The sequence below is a fragment of the Cherax quadricarinatus genome, chromosome 71 (assembly GCF_038502225.1).
Source record: "Cherax quadricarinatus isolate ZL_2023a chromosome 71, ASM3850222v1, whole genome shotgun sequence".
NCBI classification, from domain to species: Eukaryota; Metazoa; Arthropoda; class Malacostraca; order Decapoda; family Parastacidae; genus Cherax; species Cherax quadricarinatus.
The window spans coordinates 21,619,858-21,642,152 of record NC_091362.1 but is presented as its reverse complement, the minus strand read 5'-3'; the positions used below and the strand labels follow the sequence as shown (position 1 = coordinate 21,642,152).

The 22,295-nt window shown below is 41.1% G+C and overlaps 1 protein-coding gene across 3 annotated transcripts in view; it reads right to left on the bottom strand.

Annotated features, from left to right (window-relative positions):
* LOC138854828 (uncharacterized) overlaps positions 1–21,213 on the bottom strand; it is a 36,124-nt gene extending 14,911 nt beyond the window's left edge. Inside the window, exon 1 of one of the 3 annotated variants that reach the window (XM_070100135.1) lies at positions 21,089–21,213. The gene's annotated coding sequence lies outside the window, so the exon portion shown is untranslated. Of the gene's footprint in view, positions 1–4,418; positions 4,568–21,035 lie in introns of those variants that run through there. The other 2 variants (XM_070100136.1, XM_070100134.1) reach the window with 2 other exon arrangements.
* Between the last annotated feature and the right edge of the window lie 1,082 nt (positions 21,214–22,295).

Here is a 22,295-nt window from a genome sequence, read left to right as displayed (position 1 = left end):
TGAGAGAGAGGAACAGGGTGTCGTTCCATGAGATACCCATGGGCAAGACAAGTATGGCCGATGCGGAGAGGGGAGAGTGCAGTCTTTTGGGAATGACAACGGCATTAAGACCACCACAAACCTAAAAGCGGTTTAATAGATTAATTTGTTACAGTGCATGTTCAACCACATTTGAAGATGGGCTGAGGTGACTGTAAAATAATCTCTGAATGGAATATCTCTATAGAAAACAGGAAGGTCACGCATCATTGACCTCACACCAGCATCCACCTGTTCACTGCCCTGCACATCAACATGTCCAGGGGCCCAACAGAAAATGATGTCTTCGTTTTTGGTAGCCACACGGAGCAACCAATGCACCACTGGATGAGGGGAATCAAATTGTTTAATGGCCTGTAAAGCACTGAGGAAGTCTGAAATGATGACAAATGCCAAAGGAGACATGTATGCAATACAGAGAAGCACTATGAGGATGGCATACAACTTGGCGGAAGGTGCAGGCATGCAAGGCCTCACAGACTGAGAAACTGCCAGGCAAGAAGAGGAGGTATAGGTAGAAAGAGATAAGGAGGTGGGGGGGGGCTTCAGAGGGTAAAACCGCAAAAGAATTAGAGATGGGGGTGACCCCGGAACACATGACACTAGAGGAGCTGGTAGGCGGGGGGACCGTCAAGGTTGGAGGTCTCCTAGCTACTCGAGAATAAGGAACACGAGGAAGATTCCCCTGAAGGCAAAGCCAAGAAACACCCATAGCATAACTTGGCTCTCATTAAGACAATGAATTTCTCGTTCATTACGATAGACCCGACATCGGCGGGAAAAAGAAGGATGAATTCATTGCAACTGAGACAAGTGGGGGGAAAACTGCAAGATGTATTGGCATGATCTGCGGCACCACAGACCAGGCACTCCTCCACAGATCTGTAGTATTTAGCAGTGTGTCCAAGGTGCCATCAATTTCGACACTTGGGGAGTAGGGACCACTTTATGGACCTCTAGACGATGGCCCGCAATATAAACGGAGGACAGGAGTTCACGGCAGTCTAAGGTTAAGCAGGCGATGTTACTGGGAAAGCGCCTCCACCCACAAGTGGGCAGGACACATGCATCCACTTTGAGAACTGGAAGGTCCTGAATGGCTAATTGCTCCAAAATATCGTCACTGCAAGACAGAAAAATCATAATGTACAATGATACACGGTAAAACTACGATGCCACTGCAAGAATTGAGAGTAGTGTGCTTCTGAACTGTGATAGGAATGTTATCAATGGAAGTAAGATAGGAAAGATCATGAGCTTGTTCTGCATTCTGAATTGTAATGATGCGCACACCGCTTCAAAGAGCATGAAAGAATATGTTTTGGCCAATGTGTCATAAACGAGCTTTACGAATACATGTACTATGGTCTGAAAGATAATCAGGTAGAGATGTTGGTAGCAGGGAAAAGAATTTAGTCCACTTCGTACTTGTAAACATGGTGCATAAACGAAGTGGGTATCGCATAGGTCGTTTCTGGGTGGAATGAGCAGACGTCAAAGAGCCGCCGTCAGTAAAGGATCTGGAATATTTAGGTGTAGTTCAGCAGGTGGCCCGACCTGAGGTAGGTGAGCAATCCGAAAAACATCGCACCGTATTTGGGGAAGGTGGATGCATAGTGAAAGGCGCGCGAGAGGCAGAGGCACTAGAAGAAACGGACAAAGCCTCAGCACCTGTAGGTGATAAAGCATCACCAGCAGAAGGTACAGGGGTATGGGAAAAGTTTGGAGAATGGTCCAATAATGAAGCCAGGCGAGAACAGGATGCGGTAACGAAATGGAGCCTGGGAGGAAGAAGGTTATCACGGAACAAAGACTCCATGATGGTGGTACTTCTTATTATTTTAAAGAAAAAAAACAAGGAAAGGAAAAAAAAAAGAGGGACAGCAGAGGGACAGTCACTAGAAGGCATGAAAGGGCTGTAAGTTCCCCCTCTCATCCGAGAGGACCTCAAGACCACTAGCAGTGCAGATGCAGCGTGGAACCCGTGCCATACCCTACCCTTCTTGCCAGTAAACCAGCACTCCGAGATACCAACCTCACATCTACCTAGCCACCTCAGCAGGCAAAAGAGAGGGCAGTCGAAGACCCACCACAAAGCATACCTCATCCTGTTGCCACCTCCCAAAACAGACAGGCAGCCTCTTGAGATACACCTGTCACCTGCAGGACACCCCACCCCTGCTCCAGGAAGGGAGCAGGGCACCTCCAGATAATCCAGATTCCATGGCAAACTACACCATATCCAAGGAACCTCATGAAGCAGGATGAACCCCAGCACACTTCACCCTACCTTGAAACTGTAATGCCATAAGGGAGGACCCCAGAGGCTATAAATGAGATGGGGGGAAAAGAGAGAGTTGGGAGGGGGAAGGAAAGGGAAAAGGGGGGGTGGGGAGGATGGGATAGGGAAGGGAGGATTGGAGGGTAATTAGGTTCAGTCTGAGAAAGGAGACCAAAGGGTCTAATTCCTCAGACCAAGAGCCTCTTCTCCATGTCAAGGATCTCCCCCCCCTTGAAGAGGAAAGATGTTACAAATTACCCAAAATAAAATGCGGATATTCATCCTTGACCTGGGACACATGCATGCCAGAATGAATTACAAGAACTGGAAATATCTAAATGTGACAGATTAAAGCAGCTGACACTTAACCACGTACTCAAAGACCCCAATAGAAATAAATCACTGACTTTTTCAGGGTTAGTAAATAATTAAAGTTTATTCAGGTATATACAAATACAGTTACATAGATTATCACAAATTACAGCATATATGTAGAAAACCTAGGATAACCCTAAAAAAAAAAGTCAGACAAAGTGACATTTCCATTGGGGTCCTTGTGATAATTATTTTTTTTATATTTAAAAGTTAAAAAGTCAGGTATTTTAACTATGTAAAAGCAGTTACAATAAAAGAAGATATACTAGGGGAGACTAGGGTTATCCTAGATAATTTACACATTAAATTATGTACAGGTGCACTTATGTGTACCTGTACTTAGATAAACTTACTTATCCACTGTATAGAAATTTACTAATAACCAATGTCCAAAATATCTTGCTGAAAATTTTATACAGGCTAGGAACCAAAGCCAAGAAACAACTGGAGTACACCTACTGGCTCACGCTTGTTAGGTTCAATTCACACCCACTCCTATACTTGTCCATTACTTGTAATGGAAAAAAGACACGTGTACATCTTGTCGGTATCACCATACCATTTCTCAATACTTGTAGTGTTAAAATATTCACAGTTCTGTTTTTAATCTAATACTGTATATTCATTTTTGTGTTGCTTTACTCTTTATTAATATCACTCAGGGTAGAGAATAAGGCACCATCTATATATGCCTATGAGAAAATACATCCACATATATTACTAATGGAAATAAGTCACATTTTTATTTTATTCGGTTATCCAAGATAAATTCTACATAATTTGCTACAGTATATAAAACTAATGCATAAATTTAAAATTATGTACGAGACCTAAATAAAACTTCACCATAACTATATCACTACACTGATGCAATTGAGATAGCATCACCTCTCACTCTAGCTCTTTCAATACACTGCAAAGTTAAATCCATTAAAAATGTCTGTAGGAAAATTTTGGCACTGCACCTCGATCTTTAAAGAGTCTTTCGACATAAAAACAGCGGTGAGGAGAGAGGTGGAGGAGAGGAGGCTGGAGAGTAGAGATAGAAGAATGATGGGAGAAAAGAAATAGAAGAGTAAGAAAAGATGAGCACAAATGCCATGGAGAGAAAAGAAGAGTTGAGAAGGGAAGGTAAAAAAGGGAGAGGAAAAAACGTAAGAGGGAGAGAAGGGAAAAGGGAGAGGAAAAAACCTAAGAGGGAGAGAAGGGAAAAGGGAGAGGAAAAAACCTAAGAGGGAGAGAAGGGAAAAGGGAGAGGAAAAAACCTAAGAGGGAGAGAAGGGAAAAGGGAGAGGAAAAAACGTTAGAGAAGGGATAAGGGAGAGGAAAAAACGTTTAAGGGAAGGGAAAGAAAAAATGGCATCCTTGAAGGGAGTGAGACAGACAGAGAAAGAGACAGTAAGCAAGCAATTAAGTTTATTCGGGTATACACAAATACAGTTACATAGATTATCATGCACAGCAGCATATGTGTAGAGAACAGAGAGAGAGACAGAGATAAATAGTGATAAATAGAAAAACGGCGTACTCAGCGAGTTGGCAGTGGATTAATCATGACTCAACCCCTGCAACCACATATAGGTGAGGATACAGACTGCTGATCACCTGATCTCAGGTCACTTTAGACAACGTAAACTACTGTTCCATTCTAATTAAACACCGTACGTCAAGAGCAATGCTACGTCCTATTCGTGCCACAATCAAGAAATAATGAAGATCCTACCTGTAATACTGACGGGTTCCTCTACCTCTGCTGTAGCATCAACGAGGATAGCTACATTATATACTAGTCTTCACACTATATACGTCTACACTGTACACCGTACGTGGACTGAACACGTATCCTTGAACGTTACTCATTCTAGCGACTACGTATCGCCTCAGCAACCGGGGAGAAGCTCTCGTACCGCATCTATGTAATTCGCACTGCATTTTTGTGGTACACTGAAGCACTAAATAATATATCCCTCTTCTCAATGGCATTACTAATACTAGCGTATAAATAAAAATTAATCAGACAATGGTACAAAGGAAAATGAGCGCTACCAGGTATTCCCGTGGCAAATTCTGGGAAAATGAAGCAACATGCTCGATTGACGGTATCACATTCCCCAACAAGATTAAACTTTAGCTATAATACTAACTATAATGAAGAGACAACTGTTAGACGAACGAGATACACTTACAATACATTTACACTAACGAATCGTAAAAAATCTGGCTTGCTGTAGACCGTTTAACAGTGGCTTGCTGTAAGAAACAAGACGAAGAACAAATGACATCGCGAAGTATGGTGTAAATGCTGACCCAGAACTGTTAGGAAAAAAAAAACCAAGGCTGTTTAGCCACCCATAAGTTGCTTGGGGCACCCAAGGGTGTCACGTTCCTCTAATACGCATGTAATTTTATTCAGATACAGGTACATATAAATACAGTTACATAAATTATCATACATAGCAGCATGTATGTACATTACATAGGATAACCGAAAAAAAGTCAGATTCTTACTACCCATAAGAAAGGTACTGAATGGATAACACGAATCCATTGACTTCTTTGGGTTATCTTGGGTAATTCAACACTATGTATAATAATCGTACCTATGCATACCTGTGCCTCAATAACTTAACTAACCAAGGATGAGCCAGTCTCCCCCCCCCCCACAGCTTCCTGGATCTCTTCCCCCAACAATGACATCAGTCCATTTCCTCCCCCTGTACCCCCACCAGGATTCCCAATCCACCTCTTCCCCCTCCTTCTCTTTGCTGATTCAACAAGAACCCAACTCTCATGTGACAACAAGGGTCACTCTCCCTCCAACAGTCATTTCTTTGTCTGGTAAAAGGGCATGTCCAACAAGTGAGACGTTTTATTGTGGCAATGTTTCACTCTGAAGCAGCTTTGTCAAGCCAATACAATGTCTTGTTAGTTACACGTGTCCTTATACCACAGTCCACAATTCTACCACCCTTACATACATCTATCTCTTTGTTATTCTACCTATTCTAATCAATATCATCCTTCTCCCGAACCACTTCCCATTGTTCCTAACCTCCTCCTCCAACAATGATGTTAGGTAAAAGAACAAGTGCAAGTAACGCACATTTTATTGTGGCAAAGTTTCGCTCTCCAGCAGCTTTGTCAAGGGAACGGCTTGACAAAGCTCCTGGAGAGCGAAACGTTGCTACAATGTCACATTACTTGCACTTATGTCCTTTCACCTAATATATTGTCGGTAATTCTACCAACATTATTACAGTCCTACAGTGATATATCAAATTTTGTTCAAAGAAAATCCTTTACCTCTGTGAACAAAAAAAAAAAAAAACCTAAATCAACTCGTCGTAGTTTTAATTAATCTACTTTAGAAAGACGTGCACCACGACCAGTCCCAAGGTCACGCCTACTCAATGATGCTACCTGGTAGCTTTAAGGTAAAATGCAGTGAATAACCTAAATTAAGTTATTTAATAATCGACGATAAGCAAATTACATAAAATGGAAGCAGAGAAGATGCGGCAGGGGCCCATAAAAACAAAAGAATATAGTGAAGGACTTTTACTGACCCACACGAAACAGTGACGCTGACAGCCTCGACTAGCCCACGCGGGGAAATTATTCTCCCCCACGTGTAACTGGCCTCTACTAGCCCATGTGAAGTAGTCATTCTCCCTCCCTTCCGTGGGAAACAGGCCTCAACTAGCCCATACGAGGTCATTCTCCCTCCCCCTTCAGTGGGAAACAGGCCTCTACTATCCCATGTGAGGTAGTCATTCTTCCCCCTTCCGTGGGAAACAGGCCTCTACTAGCCCATGTGAAGTAGTCATTCTCCCCCTCTTCCGTGGGAAACAGGCCTCTACTATCCCATGTGAGGTAGTCATTCTTCCCCCTTCCGTGGGAAACAGGCCTCTACTAACCCATGTGAATAGTCATTCTCCCCCCCCCTTCCATGGGAAACAGGCCTCTACTAACCCATGTGAGTAGTCATTCTCCCCTTCCGTGGGAAACAGGCTTCTACTAGCCTATGTGAGTAGTCATTCTCCCCCCCTTCCGTGGGAAACAGGCCTCTACTAGCCTATGTGAGTGGTCATTCTCCCCCCCCCCTTCCGTGGGAAACAGGCCTCTTTCCGTGGGTAACAGGCCTCTGCTAACCCACGCCAGGCAGGACCGTCCAAATGCGAGACATTCCCACTTACGTATTAGTTTAACCTATTTTTTTAAAAAACTACGAAGAGTGCTGCTTCACTGACCCTCCTTGAGAACGTAACTATAAACAGAGTTATTCTAAGTTACGTTAGGTGACATTAAAGTACAGTTTACCGCCAATAACGGTTAACAAACTTGCGACTTACGTCTGGTAGCGCAGGACTTTTTCCACAATGAGGCGTTAAACCGTAGAAGCTCTTGCTGATTAAGTTAAGGGATGAGATGACAGAAAATATCCTCGTGGCCTAATTCATTGGAAATTTAATTTTTAAGTGTTTGGATGGCCTGCCTAAATATATTCAGGGTCATAGAGGTAATCACATTCGAACGCTGAGGGTTTATTTAGGCTCAGGTGCACGTAAGTACAATTATCATACATAATGTATATTACCTAGGATAACCCAAAAATGTCACTGACATTTTTGGGCTATCCTAGGTAATACTGGGTTATCCTAGGTAATATTTGGGTTATCCTAGGCAATATTTGGGTTATCCTAGGTAAAATTGGTTTATTTTCATTGGGGTGCCAACATAATGCCATAAGGATCATGAGCTCAGCCAAAAATATTTCATAATCCTGTGCGATGGAATATGACGAGAATACCTTGATAGGCTCGACCTATTATATGGAACCTTTTAATGTTCGAAGACAGAATTAAAAAGTTAACTGTAATGTAATAAGGCCGCATTCAAGAAATTTTTAATTAGATATGCTGCAAAACGTCGGTTATTTTGTAACGCATTTTCAGTAAAAATAAAAAGGATTACTTATGTAAAATTCTGATTTATTCACAAGGCCGCACTGGTACTACTTGGGTATGCGATTTACGTGTCATGAATCTACTTGGGTATGCGATTTACGTGTCATGAATCTAGTTGGGTATGCGATTTACGTGTCATGAATCTACTTGGGTATGCGATTTACGTGTCATGAATCTACTTGGGTATGCGATTTACGTGTCATGAATCTACTTGGGTATGCGATTTACGTGTCATGAATCTACTTGGGTATGCGATTTACGTGTCATGAATCTACTTTGGTATGCGATTTACATAGCCAACGTGATCTACAAGAGTCAAATTTAACTCGGGTATGCGATCTACAAGTTTCATTTGGTTAGGTTAGAACATAAAAAAAAGAACGCTGCAGCAGGCCTAGTGGCCCATGTGAGGCAGGTCCAAGTCTCCTACCGGCTAAGGCCAATGCCCCAACCTAGTCAGGTCAGGTCACATTCACTTAAGGAAGGAACACGGCAACTGACCTAGTAGCACAAGCTAATCAGATCCAACTCACATCCACTCATGTATTTATCTAACCTGCCTATCCACTGGCTTTTCAAACAACCTACAGTATGATGATAATATATTTACTACAAGTACATGTACTAGGTATACAGGCTTAGCTGACATCACTGACATACTACTATACAGAAAGCCGCTTGTTATGCTGAGCATTTCGGGCAAATTAGATCATTTTGTCCCAGGATGCGACCCACACCAGTCCACTAATACTCAGGTACCCATTTTAAACTAATGGGTGAACAGGGACAACAGGTGTCTTATGGAAACACGTCCCTAATGGCCTAGCTGACATCAGTGACATACTACTATATAGAAAGTCCCTTGTTATGCTGAACATTTCGGGCAAATTAGGTCAGTGTCCCAGGATGCGACCCACACCAGTTGACTAACACCCAGGTACCCATTTTACTGATGGGAAACATAGACAACAGGTGGAAAGAAACACGCTGAGAATCGAACCCAGGCCCTCGCCATGTGAAGAGAGCTTTAATTAACCACTAGGCCACCAGAGCCTCACTGGAAATAAGTCACTCTGTCTGACTTTTTTGGGTTATCCTAGGTTCTCTACACATATGCTGCTATGTATGATAATTCTATGTAACTGTATTTGTGTATACCTGAATAAACTTACTTACTTATTCTTGAAAAATCAACTTGTTTGGTTGTTTACCAGTTAGTTTTTCTACTCTCATGGCCTGTTCGGAGGTCAGACTTCCCTTATTAATCAGCCGCTTATCTGCCTGTGGTATTGACGTTTTGCACTCAAATCAGAATGGAAACAAGTCAATGAATTTTTGGGGTTATCTTAGGTAATTTACACTATAGTATATGATAATCATACTTAAGTGTAACTGTGCCTAAATAAACTTAATTACACAACCAGTAAATATAAAAAGGTCTGCCACAACAAGGAAGAAATGGTTATAATCATACCCATAACTTTTAATGAGGTGGACCAGTAACAAGGTGGAAGGCCTTGATCAGATGACCAAAAGTTCCAGCTGCGGGTCATCATATGACTCAAGAGCCACGTCAGGAAACATTTGTCCTGTTTCCTGACAAACGTACCCAAGTGAAAATGCCGTCATGAAAAAACTAGGTCACTACCTTCACCTAGTACCAGATCAACCAGGCCGTGATCAATATGTGGGCCAGTGGACCACCAACAGCAACAGCCTGATTGACCAGAAGAGCAATATTAAAGTCTGGCTCCATGCTGGGCTGCATCAGTAGAAAGACATTCTCAAAGCCACCAATTGCAAGTAAAACTATCCAGCATATCATGCAGCATTGCATGTATGCAGAGGCAAGCTGAAACACATGGCAAGTAGAACACCATACCATAGTTAGGGTTGGGCTTTGCAATGTGCTGTCTGAGGAAGCAAAATTTCTCCATAAAAAATGAAATGTAATATAAGGAATAATCCCCTTATCAATCAGTGCTGATAATGTACTAATGCTTCCTGGCATTTTTTTTATTTGAGTTGATGTCATTTTATGATAATGCCTAAACTTGCTCTGGTTACTAGAACTTGACTATCAAAACTAGTTACCATGATCCAATTCAAAATTCTGTACATGTACAGTACTATACATTCATCACAAGGTTATGAAAGTGTTACAGTCAACATAAGAGGCATTAATATCAAAGATACCCAGAACACTGTCAAAATAACTTAGGGTTATGATTTATAAACTGCCAGGGTAGAAGAAAATTTTAAAATTCGAACTATTAACCATAAGAATTTGTAATCCAGGATAATCCAAGAAAGTCAATCATTGTGACATTTCCAACAAGGTCTTTTGATCCTTTTTCCAAGGGTGCGACCCACAACAGTTGGCTTATGCCCAGGTACTATATCTTGAGAACTTACTGCTAAATGAACAAGGGCATTAGGTTTAAGAAACCATGCCCAACATTTCCAATCATCCCAGGATCAAAACCAAGCTTTAATGGGGTATACAGTATAAACTATGCACAAATAAGTAAATTTTTGTACATACCATATATTAAGTCACAGCAGGAGATGCAACTACCCCCCCCCCCACAATGAAAAGCACGGGTGCAGGTATTCTTCAGGTATAGCACAAATACTATATATACATCCCTGTACATTTATTCATACAGTGCCAGCATTATTTAAACAGAATATCTGAAGTCATTGCCAAAAACTTTTCCGAGAACATACATGTATTATCAGTGAAATGTGTGTTATACATTCGGGAGGGTTGCTCGAGTGTTTGATAACCAAACTCTTATCAGCACAGCGATACCTAGCATTTCCTAGAACCATAGTTGCTGTTCTACCTCCCCCTCAGATTACCAATGTGTTGTCTTATCAAAGTAAACATAAAAACAGATGGATGTTATCAAATCCTGTCAAGAGCGGTAACCTTCACACAGGGTTGAATTTAGTCACATAGTGGCCGCTAGACAAATAGTCTGTGCCTCCCTCACTCTAAGATTGAGGGTGGCATACATGTTGTATGTATGCAGTGTAAATTATTGGTAATTATATTTGCTTCAGACAAATATCAGAGGAATTACACTGTTTTAAATTATGCATTATACATTAAAATATACTTTCCCTAGAAATTGTCCCTGGACAATTGCCCCTGCTGCCACCCCTTAAATCCAATCCTACACTTACCTAACAAATTATTTTGAATTCTATAGCACATTTTTATTTATCTACAGTATTTCATAATTAAAAAATTTACAAATGATCTAGACATCACAGTGGAACCCTGAATTTCGTATGCCCTGACTATCGTATGCTTCGAGTTTAGAACCAGTTTTTCAGCTCAGTTTTGTCCCGAGTTTCGCACTGTGCCCAGTGTTTCGTCCCACATACCAGACCTGTCCGCCTGCCCGTGCAGTCATGAGTCAGTGTGGCTTTGTTTCTCAAGTGAATATAGACATTTTCATTAATCTATGATATTTTCTTCAAAATTATATAAGAAACACGTTACATACCATATAGCATATAAACATACAATGTTTATACGTTACTGAGTGGCGAGTACCGGCAAATCGTGGAGGGTGGACGGTAAACATTACGTTTTCTCTGATGCAGAGTTAGAGAAAACTGAATCTGGCGTCTTGCCCAGTAACCACCCTTAACCCCTTCAGGGTCCAAGGCCCAAATCTGAAGTGGTGCCCCAGTGTCCAAGAATTTTCAAAAAAAAATTTGTTATTTTTTCTTATGAAATGGTAGAGAATCTTTTTGTGAAGGTAATAAAACAAAAAGTACGAAATTTGATGGAAAATTGACGAAATTATGCTCTCGCGAATTTTGATGTGTCAGCGATATTTACGAATCGGCGATTTTGCCGACTTTGACTCCCATTTTAGGCCAATTACATTATTCCAGTCAACCAAATTCTTAGCTATTTCATTAGTATTACTTCTATTCTATTGATTGAGCACAAGAAATCGCCAAGTCAACTGTTTCAACTACAAATTAAAGTGATCGGAAATTGTTAATTTGGCCAATTTAACACAAAGTTCAAAATATTCCAATTTCAAAATAGGGTCCAGAATAAACAATGTAGGTATTCCTGGAACTACACTAACATTTCCTCTGTTCATTAGTTATGTTTTGAGGCTTTACAAATAAATTCCATTTTGATTTTTTATTCACAATGAATTTTTATTCACACCAAAAAATAGAAGATTTACTGTTATGCAATACTGTAATAATTGTATAAATATCATCACCATATTTGTGAATGTATATTAGACCCACCAGCTGGCGTGTATTAGACGTGTGAGGTCGTTTGTTTACTCTTGAATATCGGCAAAAATTTAACATTTCTGCTACTTTGAGCTCAGTTTCAAGCCATTTCCAGTGCTAAAACCAATCAAAATAATCTTTATTTCTGTAACATGTCTTCCATTCTATCAAATGAGGCCAAGAAATCGCAAACAGGCTTATAAAAAACACGAAAAAAACTCTGCAAAGTCGCTGTTTTAATCGAAAAATCATGATTTCAGTTTTTTTCTCTCATTATACACAACGTGCTGCAGGATCTGTTTTATGTGGTGCACACATACCACATAGATGTATTCTCTCATATCTAGGCCCAAATGTACCACTCACAGTTTATCAGAGTGAGCTGAGCTCATGACGTAGATCTACGGTTTGGACCCTGAACGTAAAGCCGTAGATCTACGGGACGGACCCTCAAAGGGTTAATACATAAGGCTTTTGTTTACAATTTTTTTATTATTATTATCACACTGGCCGATTCCCACCAAGGCAGGGTGGCCCGAAAAAGAAAAACTTTCACCATCATTCACTCCATCACTGTCTTGCCAGAAGGGTGCTTTACACTACAGTTTTTAAACTGCAACATTAACACCCCTCCTTCAGAGTGCAGGCACTGTACTTCCCATCTCCAGGACTCAAGTCCGGCCTGCCGGTTTCCCTGAATCCCTTCATAAATGTTACTTTGCTCACACTCCAACAGCACGTCAAGTATTAAAAACCATTTGTCTCCATTCACTCCTATCAAACACGCTCACGCATGCCTGCTGGAAGTCCAAGCCCCTCGCACACAAAACCTCCTTTACCCCCTCCCTCCAACCTTTCCTAGGCCGACCCCTACCCCGCCTTCCTTCCACTACAGACTGATACACTCTTGAAGCCATTCTGTTTCGCTCCATTCTCTCTACATGTCCGAACCACCTCAACAACCCTTCCTCAGCCCTCTGGACAACAGTTTTGGTAATCCCGCACCTCCTCCTAACTTCCAAACTACGAATTCTCTGCATTATATTCACACCACACATTGCCCTCAGACATGACATCTCCACTGCCTCCAGCCTTCTCCTCGCTGCAACATTCATCACCCATGCTTCACACCCATATAAGAGTGTTGGTAAAACTATACTCTCATACATTCCCCTCTTTGCCTCCAAGGACAAAGTTCTTTGTCTCCACAGACTCCTAAGTGCACCACTCACTCTTTTTCCCTCATCAATTCTATGATTCACCTCATCTTTCATAGACCCATCTGCTGACACGTCCACTCCCAAATATCTGAATACGTTCACCTCCTCCATACTCTCTCCCTCCAATCTGATATTCAATCTTTCATCACCTAATCTTTTTGTTATCCTCATAACCTTACTCTTTCCTGTATTCACCTTTAATTTTCTTCTTTTGCACACCCTACCAAATTCATCCACCAATCTCTGCAACTTCTCTTCAGAATCTCCCAAGAGCACAGTGTCATCAGCAAAGAGCAGCTGTGACAACTCCCACTTTGTGTGTGATTCTTTATCTTTTAACTCCACGCCTCTTGCCAAGACCCTCGCATTTACTTCTCTTACAACCCCATCTATAAATATATTAAACAACCACGGTGACATCACACATCCTTGTCTAAGGCCTACTTTTACTGGGAAAAAATTTCCCTCTTTCCTACATACTCTAACTTGAGCCTCACTATCCTCGTAAAAACTCTTCACTGCTTTTAGTAACCTACCTCCTACACCATACACTTGCAACATCTGCCACATTGCCCCCCTATCCACCCTGTCATACGCCTTTTCCAAATCCATAAATGCCACAAAGACCTCTTTAGCCTTATCTAAATACTGTTCACTTATATGTTTCACTGTAAACACCTGGTCCACACACCCCCTACCTTTCCTAAAGCCTCCTTATTCATCTGCTATCCTATTTTCCATCTTACTCTTAATTCTTTCAATTATAACTCTACCATACACTTTACCAGGTATACTCAACAGACTTATCCCCCTATAATTTTTGCACTCTTTTTTATCCTCTTTGCCTTTATACAAAGGAACTATGCATGCTCTCTGCCAATCCCTAGGTACCTTACCCTCTTCCATACATTTATTAAATAATTGCACCAACCACTCCAAAACTATATCCCCACCTGCTTTTAACATTTCTATCTTTATCCCATCAATCCCAGCTGCCTTACCCCCTTTCATTTTACCTACTGCCTCACGAACTTCCCCCACACTCACAACTGGCTCTTCCTCACTCCTACAAGATGTTATTCCTCCTTGCCCTATACACGAAATCACAGCTTCCCTATCTTCATCAACATTTAACAATTCCTCTAAATATTCCCTCCATCTTCCCAATACCTCTAACTCTCCATTTAATAACTCTCCTCTCCTATTTTTAACTGACAAATCCATTTGTTCTCTAGGCTTTCTTAACTTGTTAATCTCACTCCAAAACTTTCTTATTTTCAACAAAATTTGTTGATAACATCTCACCCACTCTCTCATTTGCTCTCTTTTTACATTGCTTCACCAGTCTCTTAACCTCTCTCTTTTTCTCCATATACTCTTCCCTCCTTGCATCACTTCTACTTTGTAAAAACTTCTCATATGCTAACTTTTTCTCCCTTACTACTCTCTTTACATCATCATTCCACCAATCGCTCCTCTTCCCTCCTGCACCCACTTTCCTGTAACCACAAACTTCTGCTGAACACTCTAACACTACATTTTTAAACCTACCCCATACCTCTTCGACCCCATTGCCTATGCTCTCATTAGCCCATCTATCCTCCAATAGCTGTTTATATCTTACCCTAACTGCCTCCTCTTTTAGTTTATAAACCTTCACCTCTCTCTTCCCTGATGCTTCTATTTTCCTTGTATCCCATCTACCTTTTACTCTCTGTGTAGCTACAACTAGAAAGTGATCTGATATATCTGTGGCCCCTCTATAAACATGTACATCCTGAAGTCTACTCAACAGTCTTTTATCTACCAATACATAATCCAACAAACTACTGTCATTTCGCCCTACATCATATCTTGTATACTTATTTATCCTCTTTTTCTTAAAATATGTATTACCTATAACTAAACCCCTTTCTATACAAAGTTCAATCAAAGGGCTCCCATTATCATTTACACCTGGCACCCCAAACTTACCTACCACACCCTCTCTAAAAGTTTCTCCTACTTTAGCATTCAGGTCCCCTACCACAATTACTCTCTCACTTAACATCTCCCAAAATCTCTCTCTCTCCTCTGCATTCCTCTCTTCTCCAGGTGCATACACGCTTATTATGACCCACTTCTCGCATCCAACCTTTACTTTAATCCACATAATTCTTGAATTTACACATTCATATTCTCTTTTCTCCTTCCATAACTGATCATTTAACATTACTGCTACCCCTTCCTTTGCTCTAACTCTCTCAGATACTCCAGATTTAATCCCATTTATTTCCCCCCACTGAAACTCTCCTACCCCCTTCAGCTTTGTTTCGCTTAGGGCCAGGACATCCAACTTCTTTTCATTCATAACATCAGCAATCATCTGTTTCTTGTCATCCGCACTACATCCACACACATTTAAGCATCCCAGTTTTATAAAGTTTTTCTTCTTCTCTTTTTTAGTAAATGTTTACAATTCTCAGCATGAATTATTCATTACTTTTCCTTTTGTTGATGATGGCATCTAAAGGTAGCTAGAAACGATTAAATTCAGTGAACATGGTATGTCGATGTAATAATATGGCTGTGTAGTGTAATAATGTGGCTGTGTAGTGTAATAATATGGCTGTGTAGTGTAGCCCAGGAGGGGCTACATACATGTACCTACATCAACAGGCTAAGTACACTGAATTCCTACAAATAAATGCTACTCACTTCTTGCCCTACATTAAGACTACAAATATTTTAAGATAAGTAATGAATGTACTGTAGCAGTAAAAGACAAAGAAGAGACATAACACTAGGGGGCTTTGATACCTGAAGTCCTTATGGAAGGGGATTCCCAACTCCCTGGAACGGATTAATTGTATTTACATTAATTCTTAAGGGAAATATTGCTTTGACTTTAGGACGTTTTGACTAGTCCTAGCTCCTGGGATGAATTAAATACGAAATTCGGGGTTCCACTGTACATGTTACTGGCACTTGTATACAAATTATACATTATATAGATTTAATGTGGGATAACCAATAATGTACAAAAAACACGACTTAAGCATTTTCCATTGTCACAAAAGCGCAAAATATCGAAAACAGAAATAAATCACTGACCTCTTTTGGGTTATAATTTACACATGTTGAACTATATATGATAATTGTACTTATGTGTACCTGTATCGAAATAAACTCACTTATTTAAAGAAAAAAGTTTATTTATCCACAAAAAACATAAGAGTACAGTCTCTCCTCACTTAACGACATACTCATTTACCGACAACTCGGACTTATAATGGGCTCTCTGATCAGTATGTGTACCTAAATAATGTATATTAGAGCAGATTTCCACTATTCTATTTATTATAATGTACAGTACACTACTGTATAAACATCTAAAAATATATCAGAAATGTTATAAATGGTGCAAAGGTACAATTACAACAATATCAAAGATGGTTGACACAAACCCACTACCATTATAGTATGCTCCTCACTTAATGATGAATTTGTTTACTGACATGGTCTCAGGAACAGAACTCTGTCGTTAAGTAAGGAGAGGATGTACATATCCATGGGGAAGAGAATCATTATATGAAGGTTATTATATTACAATTACAGGAGGACAGCTGCCCAACATTTTTGGAAGCCAACATTTCACAGGTGTACAGGTCTCCCTCAACATTCACGAGGGTTAGGGGATCAAGAGCCTCGCGAATGTTGAAAAACCGTGAATGTTTGGTGCCCCAATATATTGTAGGGAAATATAATACAATACTGCTTCCTTAACTTGTTGAACCACGAACAATCATAAAATACATGAAAATGTCGTAAATTGTACTAAATACATACGTTATGCCTTAACAACATGTATGTTATTAAATACCACTGCCTCCACCACTGCAAGTCCCTACTACCCTCCCTCCGACCCCACACAACTGGCAGCCAGCCCTCCCACCACTGTGTGGTGAGTGTTTTGCTTATTATTTGCTATTAAACTACAGTATAAATAATGTAAACCCATTTATGACTGCATATTGGAATGGCTATTCAGACAGGTATTGGAAGGTGACATCATGTGTTTACGCTTGAACACAGCAAAGAATCAAACATTTCTGCTACTGCTAATAATAATAATAATAATAATAATAATAATAATAATAAATATAAAAATAATATAATAAAAATAATACATAATAATAATAATAATAATAATAAATACGATAGAACTGAAGAAGGAAATTGTACAAAAATACGAGGGCTGAAGCAGTGGTGGAGGAAGTGGTTGACGCAGCGTCAGTGTGGCTTTGTTTATGCTGGAGTGAGTATTAGTCTCCGTGCTCTTCCAAACATTTCACAATAATTCATTGTATTTGGTGCTTGTAGATTGAGTGTGACTGGAGTGGTTGAGGCAGTGGTAGAGGCAGTGGGTGAGGCAGTGGTATTTACTAACATACATGTTATAAATAATAATAGTACATGTTAATATTAATAACATTTATAATAATAATAATAAATGTTATTCATAATGTACTATTATTATTTATAACATATGTGTTAGTAAATATCACTGCCTCTATCACTCTCACCCACTGCCTCTACCACTGCCTCACCCACTGCCTCTACCACTACCTCAACTGCTGCCTCACCCACTGCCTCTATAACTGCCTCAACCACTCCAGTCACACACAATCTACAAGCACCAAATACAATGAATTATTGTGAAATGTTTGGAAGAGCACGGAGACTAATACTCACTCCAGCATAAAGAAAGCCACACTGACGCTGCGTCAACCACTTCCTCCACCACTGCTTCAGCCCTCGTATTTTTGTACAATTTCCTTCTTCAATTCTATCGTATTTATTATTATTATTATTATATTAATATTATTATTATTATTATTATTAGCAGTAGTAGAAATGTTTGATTCTTTGCTGTGTTCAAGAGTAAACACATGATGTCACCTTCCAATACCTGTCCGAATAGCCATTCCAATATGCAGTCACAAATGGGTTTACATTATTTATACTGTAGTTTAATAGCAAATAATGAACAAACAAAACACTCACCACACAGTGGTGGGAGGGCTGGCTGCCAGTTGCAGGGGTCGGAGGGAGGGTAGTAAGGACTTATGGCGGTAAACTTAAATATGATTTGGCAGCTGGGAATTTGGCGGTTGGGAATTCGCGAATGTGTGAAGCCCGCGAAAGTTGAAAATGCGAATGTTGAGGGAGACCTGTACGTACTATCCCTTCATGAGGGATGGTATGTACACCCTCAAAGTGTACATAGTACTCCTGCAGCATCAACACCAAAAACTAATTTTTTTGTGGTGTATATGAACAATTTCTCACATCTTGTGGACTGAGAACAAACTGAACTCAACATCACTAAAAAGAACCACACCAGCAAAAAAGTAATTAGAAAGAGATTTAATAATGACTGCAGACACTTTTTCTTAAAGCAGAAAGGATTTGATTTCCTGGCCCTGCTTCTCCAGTGGTCGATACTGGCTTCACTATCTTATGCTGTGTGAGCCCTATCATACCTAATCTTAAAACTATGCATGAATCCTGTCTCTTACCATTTTGCTGTCTAGGTCATTCCACTCCCTGGCCACTCTAGGGCCGAGGAAATACAGCTGAAGAAAGCGCAGTATTACACAAGATGAAGATAAATGGAAAAGCAATTAATATAAATAATTAACAAATATGCAGAAATAAAAGTCAATCATAGAAGAAAATCACAGAAATAATATACAGAAAAATAAGAAAAAAAACAGACAGACATGCATGTACTCATACATGCACGCATGCACTCATACATGCACGCATGCACTCATACATGCACGCATGCACTCATACATGCACGCATGCACTCATACATGCACACATGCACTCATACATGCACGCATGCACTCATACATGCACGCATGCACTCATACATGCACGCATGCCCTCATACATGCACGCATGCACTCATACATGCACGCATGCACTCATACATGCACGCATGCACTCATACATGCACTCATACATGCACTCATACATGCACGCATGCACTCATACATGCACGCATGCATACATGCACACACGCACTCATACATGCACGCATGCACTCATACATGCACGCATGCACTCATACATGCACGCATGCATGCATACATACACGCATGCACGCATACATGCACGCATGCACGCATACATGCACGCATGCACGCATACATGCACGCATGCACGCATACATGCACGCATGCACGCAGCCACAGAGTAGTCAGTAAGTGGAATAGTTTGGGAAGCGATGTAGTGGAGGCAGGATCCATACATAGCTTTAAGCAGAGGTATGATAAAGCTCACGGCTCAGGGAGAGTGACCTAGTAGCGATCAGTGAAGAGGCGGGGCCAGGAGCTCGGACTCGACCCCCACAACCTCAACTAGGTGAGTACAACTAGGTGAGTACACGCACTCATACATGCATACACAAAAAGTCAAAATGGCAGGGCCAGAGACAGAATGAAATAAAACTATGGTATGTGTTTTTATATGAGATGTAGTATATGTACTCTTATAAAATTCAAGATCACCACAACAACCACTGAGTGCTACAACACTTTCAACAACACATCACCCTCAATACAACACTTGCAACACAGCAGCTTTGACACAACATGGCACCACCAACATAACAGGGCACCACCACCAACATAACATGGCACCACCACTACCACCAACACATGGCACCACCACCAACATAACATGGCACCAACACCAACGTAACATGCCACCACCAACACAACATGGCACCACAACAACCAACATGGCATCACCACCAACACAACATGGCAGCACCATCAACATGGCACCACCACCACTGCATGGCAACACAACATGGCACCACCAACACATGGCAACACCACCACCGCATGGCAACACAACATGGCACCACCAACACATGGCAACACCACCACTGCATGGCAACACAACATGGCACCACCAATACAACATGGCACCACAACAACCAACATGGCATCACCACCAACACAACATGGCACCACAACAACCAACATGGCATCACAACCAACACAACATGGCAGCACCAACATGGCACCACCACCACATGGCAACAACATACCACAACAACCAACATGGCATCACCACCAACACAACATGGCAGCACCAACATGGCACCACCACCACATGGCAACACAACATGGCACCATCAATACAACATGACACCACAACAACCAACATGGCATCACCACCAACACAACATGGCAGCACCAACATGGCACCACCACCACATGGCAACACAACATGGCACCACCACCGCATGGCAACACAACATGGCACCACCAATACAACATGACACCACAACAACCAACATGGCATCACCACCAACACAACATGGCAGCACCAACATGGCACCACCACCACATGGCAACACAACATGGCACCACCACCGCATGGCAACACAACATGGCACCACCAATACAACATGACACCACAACAACCAACATGGCATCACCACCAACACAACATGGCAGCACCAACATGGCACCACCACCACATGGCAACACCACTACCGCATGGCAACACAACGTGGCACCACTGCATAGCAACAACACAACATGGCACCACTAACACACCTCAAGCAACACCACAACACAGCACCACCATTAACACACCTCAAGCAACACCACAACACAGCACCACCACTAACACACCTGAAGCAACACCACAACACAACACCACCACTAAACCACCACAGTGACCAACACCACAACAAACACGTCACCATAACACAGTCAACACCACATGACAACCAAAATACACAATCATCTACCAAAGCAACCCTGGTCACCTTAGCAACAAGCATTACAGCAGTAACTGAGCACTTACTGAGCATCACAATGTACCTTCAGTTGTGTACCTCAGGCACCAACAATACTCACACCATGACACTTCATATATAGCAGAAAATCATTAAAACCCTCGAGTTTAGCCCCTCTAAGGCTGGCCAGGGAGTGCGCACACAAGAGATAAATTCAGCCCAGGAATCCGGATTGCTAGAACACCTTTCTTGATGATGAATTCGGATTGCTAGAACATCTTTCTTGATGATGAATTCGGATTGCTAGAATATCTTTCTTGATGATGAATCCGGATTGCTAGAACACCTTTCTTGATGATGAATTCGGATTGCTAGAACATCTTTCTTGATGATGAATCCGGATTGCTAGAACACCTTTCTTGATGATGAATTCGGATTGCTAGAACACCTTTCTTGATGATGAATTCGGATTGCTAGAACATCTTTCTTGATGATGAATCCGGATTGCTAGAACATCTTTCTTGATGATGAATTCGGATTGCTAGAACATCTTTTTTGATGATGAATTCGGATTGCTAGAACATCTTTTTTGATGATGAATTCGGATTGCTAGAATACCTTTCTTGATGATGAATCAGGATTGCTAGAACACCTTTCTTGATGATGAATCCGGATTTTTAGAACACTTTTCTTTATGATGAATTCGGATTGCTAGAATACCTTTCTTGATGATGAATCCGGATTGCTAGAACACCTTTCTTGATGATGAATCCGGATTGCTAGAACGCCTTTCTTGATGATGAATCTGGATTTTAAGGACATCTTTCTTGATGATGAATCTGGATTGTAAGAACACTTTTCTTGATGATGAATCCGGATTGCAGGAACACCCTGATGATGAATCCGGATTGCAAGATCATCATCATGATTATGAATCTGGATTGCAGGAACGCTCTTGATGAATTCGAATTGAAGGAACACTCCTGATGAATTTGGATTACAGGATTATTATTATTATAATCAAGGGGAAGCGCTAAACCCGTAGGATTGTACAGCGCCCAGGGGGGGGGATGTGGAAGGCATTCAGGCTTAATTCGGGGAACTGGAGCACAGATCCAATTAAGATAAGATAAGATTTCGTTCGGAATTTTAACCCCGGAGGGTTAGCCACCCAGGATAACCCAAGAAAGTCAGTGCGTCATCGAGGACTGTCTAACTTATTTCTATTGGGGTCCTTAATCTTGTCCCCCAGGATGCGACCCACACCAGTCGACTAACACCCAGGTACCTATTTGCTGCTAGGTGAACAGGACAACAGGTGTAAGGAA